This window comes from Mytilus edulis, chromosome 8, assembly GCF_963676685.1.
Source record: "Mytilus edulis chromosome 8, xbMytEdul2.2, whole genome shotgun sequence".
Taxonomy (NCBI): Eukaryota; Metazoa; Mollusca; class Bivalvia; order Mytilida; family Mytilidae; genus Mytilus; species Mytilus edulis.
In genome coordinates this window covers 26,741,322-26,759,946 of record NC_092351.1, presented here as the reverse complement: position 1 = coordinate 26,759,946, position 18,625 = coordinate 26,741,322, and the positions used below count along the sequence as shown (strand labels likewise).

At 31.3% G+C, this 18,625-nt stretch overlaps 1 protein-coding gene across 4 annotated transcripts in view; it reads right to left on the bottom strand.

Moving 5' to 3' along the window:
* LOC139485205 (ankyrin repeat domain-containing protein 50-like) overlaps window positions 1-18,625 on the bottom strand; it is a 65,871-nt gene that overhangs the window by 26,834 nt on the left and 20,412 nt on the right. For 2 of the 4 annotated variants that reach the window (XM_071269476.1, XM_071269475.1), the window contains 2 exons: window positions 13,431-13,522; window positions 9,453-9,508 (listed from right to left, as the gene is read on the bottom strand). The gene's annotated coding sequence lies outside the window, so the exon portion shown is untranslated. Of the gene's footprint in view, window positions 1-9,452; window positions 9,509-13,430; window positions 13,523-14,026; window positions 14,086-18,625 lie in introns of all 4 variants that reach the window. The other 2 variants (XM_071269474.1, XM_071269477.1) reach the window with 2 other exon arrangements.

Genomic DNA, 18,625 nt, shown 5'->3' with positions numbered 1-18,625 from the left:
AGAGACTATGAATAGTTCTTCAAAGTGAGTTTGTAATTGTGTTTTAGTGACAATTGACAATCATACCACATCTTCTTTTTTATATTTAGTTATTATGTTCTGTAGTGTTAAAAGATGATTCAAGGTGTGTTGGTGATTTTGTCCTGTAGTGTTAATAGGTGAATCAAGAAGTTTAGTTATTATGTTCTGTAGTGTTAACAGGTGAATCAAGATGTGTTTTTGATTGTGTCTAGCAGTGTTAACAGGTGAATCAAGATGTTTTAGTGATTTTGTCCAGCAATGTGAACAGTTGAATGAAGATGTTTTTGAGATTGTGTCTAGCAGTGCTAACAGGTGTATCAAGATGTTTTGGTGATTAAGTTTGTAGTTTAGATAATACAAGATGTTTTAGTGATCGTGTCCACCTGTGTTAACAGGTAAATCAAAATGGTTTAGGGTTTATATTAAGCAGTGTTAACAGGGGAATGAAGTTATTTTAGTGATTATTTCCAGCAGTGGAACTGGATATAACAGATGTTTTAGTGATGGTATTCAACAGTGTTAACAGGTGATATGAAATGGCTTAGTAGTTAAAATTCTGTCCAACTGAGTTAACTTGTGATACACTATGTCTTAGTGATGATGTTTAGCTGTGTTAACAAGTGATACACTATGTCTTAGTGATTATGTTTAGCTGTGTTAACAAGTGATACACTATGTCTTAGTGATTATGTTTAGCTGTGTTAACAAGTGACACACTATGTCTTAGTGATTATGTTTAGCTGTGTTAACAAGTGATACACTATGTCTTAGTGATTATGTTTACCTGTATTAACAAGTGATACACTATGTCTTAGTGATTATGTTTAGCTGTATTAACAAGTGATACACTGTCTTAGTGATTAAGTTTAGCTGTGTTAACAAGTGTTACACTAGGTCTTTGTGATTATGTTAAGCTGTGTTAACAAGTGATACACTTTGTCTTAGTGATTATGTTTAGCTGTGTTATTAAACAGGTGATACAATATGCCTTAGTGATTATGTTTAGCTGTGTTAACAAGTGATACACTGTCTTAGTGATGTTTACCTGTATTAACAAGTGATACACTATGTCTTAGTGATTATGTTTAGCTGTGTTAACAAGTGATACACTATGTCTTAGTGATTATGTTTAGCTGTGTTAACAAGTGATACACTATGTCTTTGTGATTATGTTTACCTGTATTAACAAGTGATACAATTGGTCTTAGTGATTATGTTTATCAGTGTTAACATTTGACACACTATGATGTATTGGTGATTATGTTTAGCTATGTAAACAAGTGATACACTATGTCTTAGTGATTATGTTTAGCTATGTTAACAAGTGATACACTATGTCTTAGTGATTATGTTTAGCAGTGTTAACAATTGACACACTATGTATTAGTGATTATGTTTAGCTATGTTAACAAGTGATACACTATGTCTTAGTGATTATGTTTAACTGTGTTAACGGTGTTACACTATGTCTTAGTGATTATGTTTAGCTGTGTAACGGTGTTACACTATGTCTTAGTGATTATATTTAGCAGTGTCAACAAGTGGTACACTATGCCTTAGTGATTATGTTTAGCTTTGTTTACATTTGATACACTTATAATGTCTTACTTATCATGTCCCACTGTGTCCATCAGTGTTATATATAGTGTAATGTGTTAAATAATTTTCAATGGAGAACAACCCCTCAGAACCCCCTTTGACTATGATTATAGACTGTGGAGTCCATTGTATAAGAAGATGTATGAGTGGATGTAGAGTTGTGTCCAATTCTTGCATGTTTCTGTTTCATAATTTTTTTATGATTATCATTCTTATTAATCGGCCATTTATAATCAGATGTCTCATGTCCTTAATTTGGAGAAATATGTTTCAATGGTCTATATTCCCTCATCAACAATCAAAGTGGCCTCAAAGTGACAAAACGAATTATATCACAAAATGATTTCAAGCATACAGAACTGTTTTTTAACATTCCATAGGTGATAAAATTTAAAGATAGGCTACTTTAAAATCTGTAATTATTGCACCGATTAAATCAGGTGTTTTTGTGCTCAATTTGTGCTGAGTGTTGCACAATGAACCTTAGTTTGTAGATAAAGCATGCAATTGCTATTTTTTATGTCATGAATTACAGTAGAAAAGACCACATGCTAATTCATTCATGTTGGTATGATACAAAACCGTCCTTTCAGTAATGAAATAGTGTATCCTGTAATTAACCACAAACCAAATTTATCAACATGTGTCATTTTATGGGAGAAAGAATCAAGACTAGTAAATGCTCTATAAAAAGCTTAAAGTTTGCTTTTTAATACATTTGTACTTATAAAGAATGATCAAACAACTTAAAGAATATTCTTTCAATGCTGAATGCTGCAGCATAGTGCTCAACCTTTAAACCATATAACATTTTATCTTTTAGTCCTTTTAAAACAATAGTTCCAGATTTGTCAATATGAACAAATTTGACCCTGTGTCAGCATGCATGTAAGAATTTGTTTTGTCAGGGGCAGATCCAGCCATTTTAAAAAGGGGGGGGGGGTCCTAACCCAGGACAAAGGGGGGTTCCAATTACATGTCCCCATTCAAATGCATTGATCGTCCAAAAAAAAGGGGGGGTTCCCTCTGGATCCGCGCCTGCTTGTAGATAGAATAGTATAGATGTCCATTCTTTAACATCCAATCTTCCATTAAACTTGTGTGCACAGATCAAATCAGTACTTGGGAGTCTAATAATTTATTGCAAAATGAAGGAAAAGGCAGTGGCAGATACAGGACTTTTTATAAGTGAGCGCCCACTGACAGTGCCATAAGAGAGGTCCTGCTACAGTCATGCTTCCAGGATTCCCTATATAATCAACCAAATTTTTACCACAAAAAAAAGGGGGGGAGGCCTAAATCAGCCTATGAAAGCTTACTTCCAAATGACACTATAAATCATTAATACTTGAATATTGGAAGGTCTTGAACTGTATTAAATTTCAAGGTCAAAGATTTACATTACAAAACAGTTCAAAATTGGAAAAATAAAACTTGTAGAAATCATTAAAAGCATATCATCATCCAATCTGCATCAAACATATAAATTCTTTGCTCCAAGGTGAACTCTTAAGGTCAAAACTTAAACGTTAAGAATATGTTTGCATCTGATCTTCATCCACAAGTGTCCATAGCTTGATCAATGGAGAGGCAGAATCGGTCAAGGTCATAAGTCAGAGGTCAATATTCCAACATGAACAAGGGAACAAAAGCTAATATCTTACATCCAGTATCCAATCATTTAATGCATGGCCATGCGAAGTTTCAAACAGGATCTGTAACACATTAAATCTGATATGCATGTTTTACCTTTGAAATGACAAAATATCAACCAGATTCAACAAGCCCTTTCAAGAAAATTTATGTTAGCAAATGTTTAATTATAGAAGGGACTAAGATAAGAATGTTCAGACTTATTTAGTATCAATTTCAGACAATTCATGTCATAAATGTATAAGAAATATTTGCTTCCTTAAACATTTCTGACCAATTTTTTTAACAGACAGGATGTAGACTATCAATTACACTGCTTTAGTAGTATACATGTTCAATTGAATATCATGAAATTTTTGAAATTCTTTTGTTTGTAAAACAAATTGTTAGTATGTGAATATTATTAGATACATAACTTATAGATTATTTATTAGTGTTTACAATTATAAAGTAACTGTGAACACCATAACGATACAATAAAACTTTGACAGATATAATATTTCTGTATGCTGTAACTATAGTAGCAAAGGATGATAAGATAATTTGATGTTGTCTTCAAGTCAGAATGTATTACTGATAGAACTGGTAATAGGATCTGACATTTATATCACATTTTTTGTAAGTACAATCAAGTCAGCTGTGGTGGGCTTCTAATAGATGATTCAGATGCTGACTTTATTTGATCCCTTTCTACTTTATTCCCATCTTATTAGTTTTTTTATTATGGAGAATATTTCACCCATTCCTTTTCATTTAGATTTTCCGTATGTATCCCTGTTGTCTTGATCTATTTCTATGCCAATTCTACCATATCAATATCAATTAATGTTTGCCTGACCCATTTTTTTAAAATGATGACTGAATCTGTAATTATCAGACCTTTTCCTACATTCAGGCTGACCTGTTTTTATCATGTTGAGGTATTTTACACCTATTTCTTACATTAAAGCATATGCCTGACCTACTTTTATCATGTTCAGGTATATCTGACCTATTTCTACAATGTAGATGTTTTATATATGATATATTTCTATCATGATCTATTTATACTGGTAAGATGCTAAAATATGTCTGACCTATTTATACTGTTGAGATGCTGAAATGTGTCTGACCTATTTATACTGGTAAGATGCTGAAATATGTCTGACCTAATTATACTGGTAAGATGCTGAAATATGTCTGACCTATTTATACTGGTAACATGCTGAAATTTATTTGACCTAATTTACTGGTAAGATACTGAAATATGTCTGACCTATTTATACTGGTAATTAAGAGGCTGAAATATTGTCTGACCTATTTATACTGGTAACATACTGAAATATATCTGACCTAATTATACTGGTAAGATACTGAAATATGTCTGACCTATTTAAACTGGTAAGATACTGAAATATGTCTGACCTATTTAAACTGGTAAGATGCTGAAATATGTCTGACCTAATTATACTGGTAAGATGCTGAAATATGTCTGACCTATTTATACTGGTAAGATACTGAAATATGTCTGACCTAATTATACTGGTAAGATACTGAAATATGTCTGACCTATTTAAACTGGTAAGATGCTGAATTTGAAATATGTCTGACCTAATTATACTGGTAAGATGCTGAAATATGTCTGACCTATTTATACTGGTAAGATGCTGAAATATGTCTGACCTAATTATACTGGTAAGATACTGAAATATGTCTGACCTATTTAAACTGGTAAGATGCTGAAATATGTCAATACTTAAATGGCTGACCTATTTCTATAATGTTGAATAATGTTTATAACCTATTTCTACATTTTAATTTATTATGAAGGACTAATTTATATCACTAAAATGCAGTTTTTTTCTTCATTTTTGTCCTGTTGACGTATGTTCGACACAGTTTTTCCTACATGTTTAAAAACTTTTTCTACCATTATGACATGTTTTCTTCATATGACAAACTTTTGCTTCGTTTCTATTACCTAATGTTCTCAATGTTGTACCAATCTGATATGTGTTTGACCGATTTGTACCATGCTTTTTACATGTTTAACATTTTGAGATATGTCATGTATTACAGTCTTACATACTAGAGGTGTTTAAGTCAAATGATATACCTAAGTGAATCATCACAAACTATACATCATCTTATATATATTTATTGATAAAAAATACAGGAAATTATGTTTAATTTATTAACTTGAAACACATTTACCAGCTGGAATTTAAGGTGGTACCAAACAAATACTAAAATTAATTTAGCAGTTTAAATTTTATAAAGTTTTGAAAAAAAATATTAACTAAAAAACCCTGCGAAACAAAAAAGTTGAATTAAGGTGGCTCCTGGGTACAAAAATTTCAGCAAAAAATTAAACCTTTATTTTTTCATTACAAGTTTTATTTATTACACTATTTATTATTACTTTATGATATGGTACAAAAATCAACCCAAAAAATTGATTCAGTTTAGCCCCAGATGACTTTTAAAATGTTTATATCATAGAAAAAGCTCCAAATTATCTCCCTTTTGTGCAAAAATGCCATTTTTTGGCATTAAATTTGAAATAACTTTTTGAACTCAACGGTGACCTATATTTTTTATTATTGTTTTCAAATAAGCTGTTCATAAACTAAATAATTGTTAAATTTAAGCGATTTCTGTAATTAGGTTATTTTTTTATTTCGATATTACACCTATTTCTCCTATTAGGGAGCTACCATTTGATTTTTATGGGGGGGCTAGGATGAAAAATTTTGTCCGGCATTTTTTTTTAGCTGTAATCTTTGTCCTGCCTTTTTATTTTTCACTCTGTTCGGTCCTGCTATTTTTTTTTTAGTTTATCCTGACTTTTTTTACCTAAATTGCCGTCCTGACTTTTTTTTTTTTGCAAGTGTCTCATCCTGCCTTTTTTTTTACTCAAAACTCCTGTCCTGCCTATTTTTTTCAAATTTCATCCTAGCCCCCCATAAAAATCAAATGGTAGCTCCCTTAGTTCAACAGAAAAAAAGGACATTAACAAAAATGTATGCTTCTTCCTGAGGCAGATTGTGAGCTTAAATGAACGGTGACTCCATCTTTTTATTTCATTTTTCCTTTAAGTATATGATAAAGTTCATTTATAACAATATATATCGAAATCCTATATTAGAAAAAAAAATTGATTTATACCCAGGAGCCCCCTTAAAAAAAAAACTTGAACCACATCCTTTTTCAGAAAACTATTATTGAATATTTAGCAATTTGACTATAACACTAATTTTGCTCATTGAGAAGCTTTAAATATTTCCATAACATTAGAACCTACTTTAAATGTTCAGTTGATTGTTACAGAGTTATCTCCCTGAATTTCAGCTGATTGTTACAGAGTTATCTCCCTTTAGTGTTATGCACCATCACCATCTTAAAATTTTCACAACAAAAAAGATACCATTACTTAAGTATTAAGGGTTAAGCAGTTCATGCTCCAATAGAGGCACCTCTTGTGTTGCCCCCATGCAAGTAAAAGTTTACTGATAAGTGACAAAATATGTGATGTAACAATTTAAAATATCAAATTTAAATATAAAAAAGAAGATGTGGTATGATTGCCAATGAGACAACTATCCACAAAAGACCAAAATGACACAGACATTAACAACTATAGGTCACCGTACTGCCTTCAACAAAACTAAGTTTTGATATGGTGTTTCCTTTATGGTGATAACTTAGCCAAGACAAACCTCATGTTTTCTGACACAAGTTCTACATCTTGTCCTGATTATGCATGAAATATTTGCCACTGGATATTAAGCAAGAAAGCAACATTCAATCACCAAATCAATACTGATCAGTAATGTATACAACCTTAAATGAGATGTGTGCAGATCTTACAATTCAATCATTTCTATAAGAAATTCATGATAGATGTGAGAGTCATTTTCTCATTACCCATTGTACATAAAACTACAATCTTGGATGAAATACATTTCACTCAATATTGAATAAAATCTTTCATCAATATATTAAACATTTCCACAATGAATCATGAATGGAATACAGATGTAATGTGAACACAACTAGAAACAGTTCCAACTGTCAAAGTATACTCGTCTTATTCTGTTCCTAATCCGGTTTTGAAAGTTAAGTTCTTTATTATAGAATTGAAAATGCATTAACTCAATACTGTAATTTTTTGCAGCACATAAAATGTCAAGGTAATAGATACCATTTTTTTTCAATTATTGGGTTTTGAACCTTACTTGATATATGGTCAATAATATTGAGAGAAATGTTTATATGAAGTTAACCAACTATGTGATATCCTCATGTGAAGTCCAGGTAGTGTATCACTCCTGAAGTAGGTTGAAGGTTAAGGTCATTACATAAAAGTCAAGGTCAAACAAAGTAACTTAAAACCCAAAATCAGACCCTCCCCAATTTGCACCCATCCGAGCAAGAGAAGTAAAACATAAAACTTTCAGATTTTTTTTTCATTGCAAAAATTGTGTCAGCATAAGTTTAGAAGAAAAAAGCAGGGACTTTAAATTTTGATTGAATTATTTGTATGCACCATTTCCTAAAATTGCAATAACTAATATTGCAATTTGTGTCAATTCTTCAACAATCGCAATAATGTTTTAATTTTTTTTTGGAGTTTTTACAGTTATTGGGACATTGTAGATAGAATAATTGTACTGTTATTTTAACAAAAGTTTGATCTAATTACATGACTTGGAACAATACAATGATATCATATATAAAAGCAGAACTAATTACTATCCATAAAATGTGAAGAATGCCTTCTATATTATCTTAAGCTTTATAAAAAATGTATGGCGAATTAAACTTTGTGAAAAGCCAAGATTACAGACCTAGATCCTAATGACATTAAATAGTACCACAGGTGTTAGTAAAAAATATACACTGCCAATCAGCTGTCCTGATTATCATTATTATACATAAATACAATTAACCCTAATTTGCATAATCCAATACCTTAGAATAATAATAACTGTAAAAGGTGTTCAAGTTATTGTATGTAAAAGCCACGTTCGTCATTACATAAACTAGAGCAATAATGGATCTAACGATAGGCAAAACTACAAGAATGTGACCTAATCCAAATTTATTATGTATTGTAAGCCATAAACCTTTCTTTGTGAAAATTATGCTTATCCTTAGCTACAATATTAGTTCAGAAAGCAATGTGATTATTCACTCTGATTCACAAAGTCATGAGTGACAACTGTCTGTCTGTCTGTCTTTCACTTTGTTTCAGAGGACTCAGCTTCTAGATAGATAATAAAGGGTTAATATTTTCCTGTAATGTATTTGCAATTCTTATTTTAGGTGTTTTTTTGCATGAAGCCAACTATTTGCTGTGTTTTATGAGTTTTGCAAAAAGAGCCAACAAATAAGATTTATTTTTTCTGTGCACTTTTAAAAACCCTCTTTTAGCTATTGAAAAAAAATCAATACAAGGTCATGTACTTTATATTACTGAGCTGTACTGTAATATGATCTACTGGACCATGATCCGACCATACTTTCTGTTTGAAGGTACTCTGAATTGTTATGATACCCACTGAGAATGTAATTTTTCTTCACTGTCTTTATATAACAAGTGGGATAAACTTTGCACAACATCACATGCAACTTATTGTACAGTCGACCTGACTGTTTGACAACTAGAAACAATTGATGGATGATTGTAATGATTGTTTACTGATCAGTGAATAATCTATCAACAAATTAGCTGGAAATAAATGCAATATTTGTTTCATTGCAAGTTGTAGTTTTTCTTTAGTTTACTTTTAAATGTTCTAGATATTGCACCATTGACCTGGTAGGTATATTGGCATGATAGTGAAGTATTTCTCTTACATAGATGAATGCAAGGGTAATCTTGATCTTGAATGGTTTAAAAAAAACAAATTGTCCAGAAACCAAAATTGACTGATAGAGAGAAAAAAAAATAAGGCAATGTTCTATGATTGCTAATGAGACAACTACCCACCAGAGTTTTAATGTTGAAGATAGGTATATATAGATACTTTAGCAGCATTGGTAAGGGGCACCTGTTGATGAAGAACACATGTTTCTTTCAAGTGACTTATATAGTGGAAATACTGTTACGGTTTGACCATATACACTGTTAAAGAGTTAATTTTAGATAATAAATGTCAAGAATATGCTTCTATTTCTAAAAAATCAAAACCTACCAAAACTTGTCACAAGGTCTTCTTAGCTTTCTTTGGTTCTTCTAATTGCTTTAATTCTGAAAGTTCAAAAGCACAAATTGCAAATTATTATAATCAACTATAATGAATTTATTTTGCAACTACATTACAATTCATAACAATAATGGCTACAAATTAACTTTAAAGCTGTTTAGTTTAATACAAATGTACCTAAGTTCATTGAGTTAAATTGCTGATCAGAACTAAATAAGACCTCAAAACATGGAGAAAATTGTTTATCTTTCAGTATTTTAAAATTTATTGAATACAGAATTTACGTCTTTGACTTTTATTTTTAAAACTACTTTACTTGATTAGAATCATATCCAGTTTTAAAAGGTCTCGGCCAAAAAAGAAAAAAAAGTTTTTATCCTACATTTCTTTCTTTGATCTTGATAATTTCCTAATATAGAAGCCATAAATTACGATTAGTTCCAGCTGATACCATTGCATAAAAAGACAATCGGGGAGCTTACCCGATTAACTTTACTCAATAACTGTATGTTCATATTATATAGAAACTATGTCAGTGTGTTAGTGATACAACAATGAAGGTTGAATATGGGTAACTCTTAACCAAACACTCAAATCAGTTGCTTAGCTTTCATTTTGACACAATTAATGGATTCAATTTAATTTTTAGAGATTTTTCATAGTCCATAACTTATATGATAGAGAATAACCTTATCTTCTTTCAAATTTAAAAGTTATTTCATATCTATCATTGACATTCATTGTTATACCTTCTATGGCCTTATGAAGGTCGTCTGTGACGGAGCTACTTCCAGACAAATCCAGGTGTTTTACAATAAACAGGGTATTATACCCCGTACTATTGTGTGCTACCAAACTTTTGTGTGTAATCAACCAAACCATCTTTATCATTAATATTAACATAATACAACGATCAAATTCACTTTATCTTTTATCTAAAATACTTACGCATGTAAACTTATATACAAACAAAACTTTTAAATACAGTTCTCAGTGCATATAATCATAAGCTTTCAATTGAATGTAAATGCCTTTGAACAGTTAGTATGATACTTTGATTCCAAACATTTTCTTTGTGCAAAATCTTTTATGACTTTTAATATCAGATTTTCAGATTTACAACCTAAAAAACTATCATTCCTATACAGATTGAAAATCTTTCTTCCACAATAAGATTACAATACTTATTATCTAACAAGTGCAAAGACATTTTTATAATCTACTTGAAATTAAGAACTTAAATGTGATCAAATGGGAATCCTTTCTTTGCAGACAGAAGACATTCCACTGCTTTACAAATTGTTTCCTTTTTATTTCAAATACCAGTAATATTTCGGGGGGGGGGGGGGGGGTTTCAACCATATGTCCCCATTCAAATGCATTGAATCCTAAAAAAAGGGGGGTCAAACTTCAGCCACTGCATTGTTAAGTAAAGGTAAAAGCAAAATACTGTATGTACATTGTCAAAAACTGTTATGTGTATTTGTTCTCATTACAAATCTGAAGAAAATCTTTGCCAACCTTTTTTTCGTCCTGATTTTTAACCTCGTACAAATAAATTTGACAAGTTTCCCATAATGTACCTATACCTAACTAAATTGTATGTATATCTGTGAGTTTCCAAAATACCCATATGTCACAATACTTTTTTTTTTGCAAACATCTACTTTGTTGAATGTCAATAAAAAAAAATCAGCCTATTAAAAGTTGACTCCAAACAAATTTAAATACATGTCATCTAGATCTCAAGGTTCCCTGCCAAATCAAACATTCTGGATGCCAACATTTAAAATAAGTCACATTCTTATAACTATAAGTGACAGTTCTTGTGCTTTTGTTTCTATTTTTGAGTGATGGGCCAAGGCATCTTTCAATCTGCATTGTCTAAGTGACAATTTTTTGCTTTAGATTCTATTTTTAAATGATTGGGCCAAGATATTTTTCTGTCTGCTTTGTTTAGGGTAGAATTTATTTCATTATGTTATGTAACACTGTGTCATTAGAAAAAGATTACCATATGCTGAGACAGACAGATGTAAAGGTGGCATTCTAACAGGACAGATATTTGGAAAACACAGAAAGGCATAGTGTAAATTAAAGACATTATGAGAAAAATAACCAGCCAGAAATATGTAAATACAGTAACAATACCTTATTTTTTGTTTAAACTGCTTGATTATTTTCTTCAAACTACAAAGATACACCCATATCAGGGACAGATCCAGCCATTTTTAAAAAGGAGGGGTTCCAACTATATGTCCCCATTCAAATTCATTGATCCTCAAAAAAAAGGGGGGTCCAACCACCAGAACCCCCTCCTCCCTGGATCCCCCACTGAATATTTATTGATAATTACTTTATTTCCCATCTTTCAAAAATTATACTAAACTTATAAAAGCTATATATGCATAACATCACTTATACATGTTGAAAAATGTTTGCCACTGAATGTTAAACATCTAACAATTAATCAAGCATACATTGAGCCCTACTTAAAACTGTAACTTAAAGTTATATTTTTCAAACAAGATAAAGAAAATACTAGCACCAGACAGTTTCAAACAAACCCAGATTTTCCAGCGTTCTCATTTGCTGCACAATAGTGCACATGTTTGACAAGGAAAACAATGCAAAATTCATGTAATACATTACACAATAATGTCAAGCTGCATATTACTGTCACGTCGGGGACGGATATACCCATCTGCACAGTGAATGACCCCTGCGTGTCTGTCGCCAAATCTGATTTACTGTTTCCAGACAGATGGTGAAAAAAACTTAACAGGATATAATTATTTTCTTATTAATGATAATATGACATTTTAAAATATCTATAAAAAGATAATAAAATGAATAATAGACTTAATTATATATCCTGGTACTGTTTAATGACATTTATATTTTTTGCTGCATGCACACATTTTTATTTGTTAAAAAAAACCCTGATTTTTCCCCTTAATCTGTATGTATTTCTTCTTTTTAATTTGATTCTTCAAATGAACTATTTCCACTTCATCCTTTTTCTTTTACCAATCTACCTCTACTAAAAAAACTCAAATTTGTCACATTTGCATAAAATAGCATAAAAATCTGTTCTGCATGCTAGTTAACCTTTTTTTGTGTTTCAATAGCTTCTTGCATTGTATTAAATCACATTATTTAAATAACACTTTCATACAGATTTTGATCTATGGTAATATATTTGCATTCCTCTAGTAGACTACAAACCCTACTTTCAGTCTAACATTGAGTTGTCACTCTCAGGGAGAGGAATTGGATTACAAACTGTGAAGACAATTAACATGTTGAAAACTAATGGTACTTCAAACTTCAAAAAATGATACTTTCACCCTATGAAAAGTCCATAGTTAGCTAAGAGAAATCCCAAAATATCATTTTGATATAGTAATGAAATGGTAGGTTCAAAAGTACATCATGCGAGTAAGATTCTGTAAAAGTGGTACACAAGAATAACAAACAAAGTGACAGACAGATGAACAGGACCCACACCCCCCATCAGTATATACAGCCCACTTTAGAAAATAGGTGGTATGTGGTATATTTGTCTCCCGAAATTATGGAAATGAACACTGAAAATATATATTTATGTTACAAGGTCTCAAACTATTATAATCGTCCCTCTCAATACCGTAATTAAAAATATTTTTTTGTATAGAAAAATCCTGCTGCCCAGCTCAGTATCCTAACAAGAATATCTAATGTTGTCCCTCAGCACTGTCTTATTATTAGTTGACTTCATTATATTACTTATATAAGTTTACAAACTAGACTATTTCAAACATTATAAATCTTCAGATAAATACTATTTGTCACTTAAATGTCTCAAGTTCATAAAACTAAATATAACAAATTCCTAAGCCTCATGATATATCCCCGACAGAAGCGTGTGGGGTCATAATTAAGGTCATAAGAGGTGTTAGATTTGATATCAAATGCCCATCTCACCTTTCTGATGTGGTGATACTCTATCCACTACCAATGATAACTGATACTAGATATAGAGACCATATATCTGTCTATGTGCCATCCATTCTCACCTGTAATCAACAGAAAATGTTCAATGTTATAGGGGTTTTGTCGAGCTCCTTTCAAGCAGACATAAAATGTCTGGGTCAAGTGCAATATACACCCTTCTGCTGAATCATAACTGTTAAATTTAAATCATTCAATTATTTCCTCCATTGTTATGTAATTGCTTTAATTTTTGTCATGATGACAATTGCATTTAATTATTCTTGGTTCCAGTAAGGGACGATTTATAAATTGGGTAATTCCAGTTTCTCTAATATCACTCCAACATATATATATTTGATAAAACTTGTCATAAAGATCCATTTAAAATTCAATGAATTAGTAAAGCAATCAAAATAACAATGTTGCAATTGAAATTTAAATAAATTTAAAAATTAACTGACAACCAAATTAGAAATGGTTTCATCAATGTCAAAATGCCAATAAAAAGTCTTGCATTTCTCAGGTTCACTTTGTATTAAAAATTCTAGATATACATTTGGTTTTCTGTTTTAGACTGACAGATTTACCATAGGTACAATATAAGTAGCATTCCCTTTGTAGTCCCTCATAATATTCTTATTAAAACCTATAATCAGGAAAACTAGAATTACCCATAAGTTTGTATTTAGATACTTATGTAAGTAGAGTATATTATCCATGTATAAATCAACAAGTTAATAGGTACTTATAAAATACAAGTAGAAATCTAACAAACAAATTCAACAATAAAATCTGATAAAAAGTTAAATAAAATGTAAATACATTGATTTGTGGTGACATTCGATAAGAATCTGTCGGTCTTGATTTCAGTTTAGATTTGGTTTTGTCACATGGGAACAAAAGAAGAAATTGATCGTAATCCACTTACTACATCTATGTTGCTTTAAGAAGTCCTTAAAATACCATTAATCAATGTTACTATGCTTCATGTATATTTTAACCTTTTTTTTACAAAATGTCAATGTCTAAGGATCTGCAATTAGTTTTAAATCTTTAAAACATGTATATCCAATTTACAGTAAGTTGTAAAAGCCTTTAATAATGAAATTTAAAATGGGAAATTAATTATAAAAGTCTGTGATATAGGACAAAAACGAGAAAACCATGTCAGTGTTATAATACAGTGAAACTGAAATATCACCAGATTGGTGGTATAATGTGCTGAGACAACACATGATGGTCAAGTGATCTGATACACCACATGATGCACAAGTGAGCTGATACAACACATGATGGACAAGTGAGCTGATACAACACCTGGTGCACAAGTGAGCTGATACAACACATGTTGGTCAAGTGATCTGATACACCACATGATGCACAAGTGAGCTGATACAACACATGATGGTCAAGTGATCTGATACACCACATGATGCACAAGTGAGCTGATACAACACATGATGGACATTAGTGAGCTGATACAACACCTGGTGCCCTATTTATGGACTGACACGCTGATACAACATAACGTGGACATATGTGCTGAAACAACACATGGTAGACAAGTCAGCTGATACAACACATAGTAGACAAATATGCTGATACACCACATGATGGACAAATATGCTGATACACCACATGATGGACAAATGTGCTGATACACCACATGATGGACAGATTTGTTGATACACCTGATGATGGTGGACATTTGCTGATTCAACACATGGGGACACATCAGCTGATATAACAGATGGAGGATATATGTACTGATACATCACTATGTAGACAAATTAGATGATACACCACATGGTGGACAATATGCTGATACTACACATGGTGGACAAATATGCTGATACAACACATTGTGAACAAATGTGCTTATACAACATATGTAGGTCTAATATGCAGAAACAACACATGATGGACAAATGTGCTAATACACCACATGGCAGACAAATGTGCTGATACACCACATGATGGACAAATATGCTGATACACCACATGATTGTCAAATGTGCTGATACACCACATGATGGACAAATGTGCTGATACAACACATGGTGGACAAATGTCCTGATACAACACATGCCTACAAAAATGTGCTGATACAACACATTGCAGACAAATGTGCCAATACAACACAAGCCAGACAAATGTGCCAATACAACACATGCCTACAAAAATAATCCAATACAACACAAACCAGACAAATCAGCTGATACAACACATGGTAGACAAATATGCCAATACAACACATGGCAGACACATCAGCTGATACAACACATGCCAAACAAATGTTCCAATACTACACAAGCCAGACAAATCAGCTGATACAACACATGCCAGAGAAATGTGCCGATAAAACACAAGCCAGAAAAATGTGTCAATACAACACAAGCAAGACAAATCAGCTGACATAACACATGCCAAAGAAATCAGCTGATACAACACATGCCAGTTTCAGCTCATGTAACACATGGTGGACAGATATGCTTACTACAAGAACAGGGGTTCTTATGTCATCACTAGGATAGTATGGAAGGAGACAATTGTGGTGCTGTTTAGGAATATAGAAACTATCTGTAACTTAAATAGACGAATGAGTGTTCTCACAAATTAACTACAGGGGTAAAAGAAATTGCTGCTACTAGTATATGAGAGACATAAATAAAGAAAATTTACCATTTTTATAAGTACAGGGGCATAGAATGCTGATGAAGTCAATATATTTAGTCACAATTTATTCATATCAGCCATAACCAACACAATTTTTACACTAACTGATAGTCTAACAGTAGAAATGGCAGCAACAATTACAAACCAAACTCTCATAAATAGTCAAAACACATACTCTGATGCAGTCTTTTTTTTAACAAGATCTAAAACACTATCACTTTACAAGCTCTGTTCAACAAAAATATTTCAAGCTATCACAGTAGTAATTCAAGCATTGATAAGCAATGTAATACAGTTAACAGGGACAACACTATTCAATGAATATACAAAATTAACCATTTAACTAAAACTACAAACTTGAAGAACAGTCGCTACATAAATCCATATAAGAGATAAAAACCAATCAATTTTGCATAGAATATTTCTTTTTTCTAGCTTAAACTTGAGGATCATGTTTTGGTACAACAATCATGTATCTTACATCTGAAAATAATACTTATTGAGGCTTATATCAATGTTTTTCCATAAGATGAAACTATAGATTGTCAATTATCTATTGATGAATTGATGGCTGTTTAATGTCCAGTGGCAAATGTAGCATACATATTTTCAGTGCTAAGATTGTAATAATAATAATGAGTACCATCAATGTACTTAAGAGTGATATGCTAAGTCAGATTTTTATTGTGGCAGCACTTTATATTCAGGAAATACATACCCAAACAGGGGGAAAATGTGAAGTAATGCCTAATGCTTAAAAGTAATACAGCAAGTACCATTAAGTTTCAACCTGAAAACAGAACTTCTTAATTGAACCTCAACAATGATAAAAGCTAAAATCATGAAAATCAAACTTGACCTTCATCTAGCATGTCTAGTCTCAGGAAACAACATATCTTAATTTGAAAAAATTGTCGAAGTGTTTTCAAATTATAGCACTGTTTGGCCGCTGTACGACATCACCAAACTAATAACCTATATTTTCCTTTGGAAATACGGTTAAAAACTAGTTTCCAAACAGTTGCACTATATATATATATATATCATTTGGGAATCAGGGCTATGAGTTCATATATAAAAAGATGATTCACTGTGGGTACCAGCTGGGGGTACCTGGTAAAATATCAAAAGAAACGAGGAAGTTCCCTATAATTCAAGGTTAGACCTTTGTGTTTAAAGTATTTAATGAACCTAAATTACAGGAGATCATCTAATTAACCTCTTACTTAAATGATCCATGAGTCAACTAAATGTAATGAACCACAAGCAAGTACCTATGCTGTATATAGACAAATTACATTGTGGTTAATATAAAACAATTTATTATACACCAAATCAAGACAGGGGGTGGTTATATAACTTAAGAGAATATCTTAATCAGTTCTGAAACCAACACTTGAGAAACCCATTTATTAAAAAAAATGTATTTGAGTATTTGCTATGCCAAAAGCGGTTCTTTTTTCTAGTAAAATTTTTGTAATTTATTTCAATTATGCCATTTATTATACACTGTTCTAAAATCTTTCTAAATCAGTGTTAATAAGAATTATCAGACAGGTTAATAATTTCTAAAATCATTTCTGTCTCTTACTTATTTTATTACCTGAAAAAATTTTGTGACCTTTTTGTGACTGTTTTAACAGGTCATAATTGCAATATTGTTATCAGATGGAAAGTACACACAAAAACAGCTTGCTCAAGCAACCTTCAGCTTAGTTTTTGTATTTCTAAAGAGAATTTACCAATTTCGAGCAAAACACTTACTAGCTGCTTTGAAAGGCAGCTAGAGTTCCATTACTATTACTATTATTTTTTTTTCACTTATAAAATTCCTTTTCAACAGATAAGGACTTCTATTTTAAGAAGGTGCACTCCTTCCCAAAAAAATATATGACAAATATGGTTTACTTATTAAATATGGTTTATAACATTAACAGAAAGATACCCAAAAAAAAATCCACTTGCTTTGCTTTAGTTTATCAGAATGTAACTTCCTCTGACAAACTAAAATCTTTGATCTGGTTAAAAAGTTTTAAAATCTGCTCTCTACTTCAAATAAGATTTGCTTTCTTCTTCCATTATTGTCATCTACTATTCATGTAATATTAACCACAATTCACCAAAGAAGTACTTAACAATAGTATGCAAAAGACTGATACATTGTACTGGTGTTCAATAAAGTCTACCCAAGTATTGAATTTAAGTGCAATTTATGCTCATTATAAAGTACACATTGGGATGTGTTTATAGAAAAGTACAGATTATCCTTTTAAAAAGAATTTAAAATACAAAACATTCTTTTATAATAAGGGTGGACAAAACTGTCGAGTTATCATGTCAATAAGATACCATGTGACTTTTAATGTGCGTTTAAACCATAAAATGAATATAAGCATGTTTTAAAATACTCCGCAGATGATAAGTAAAATTAAAAATACATTATTTTATCTTTAAAGACTGATTATAATTAGTTTTCATGACAAAGTTGTGAAAGTTGCAATCAATGCTGA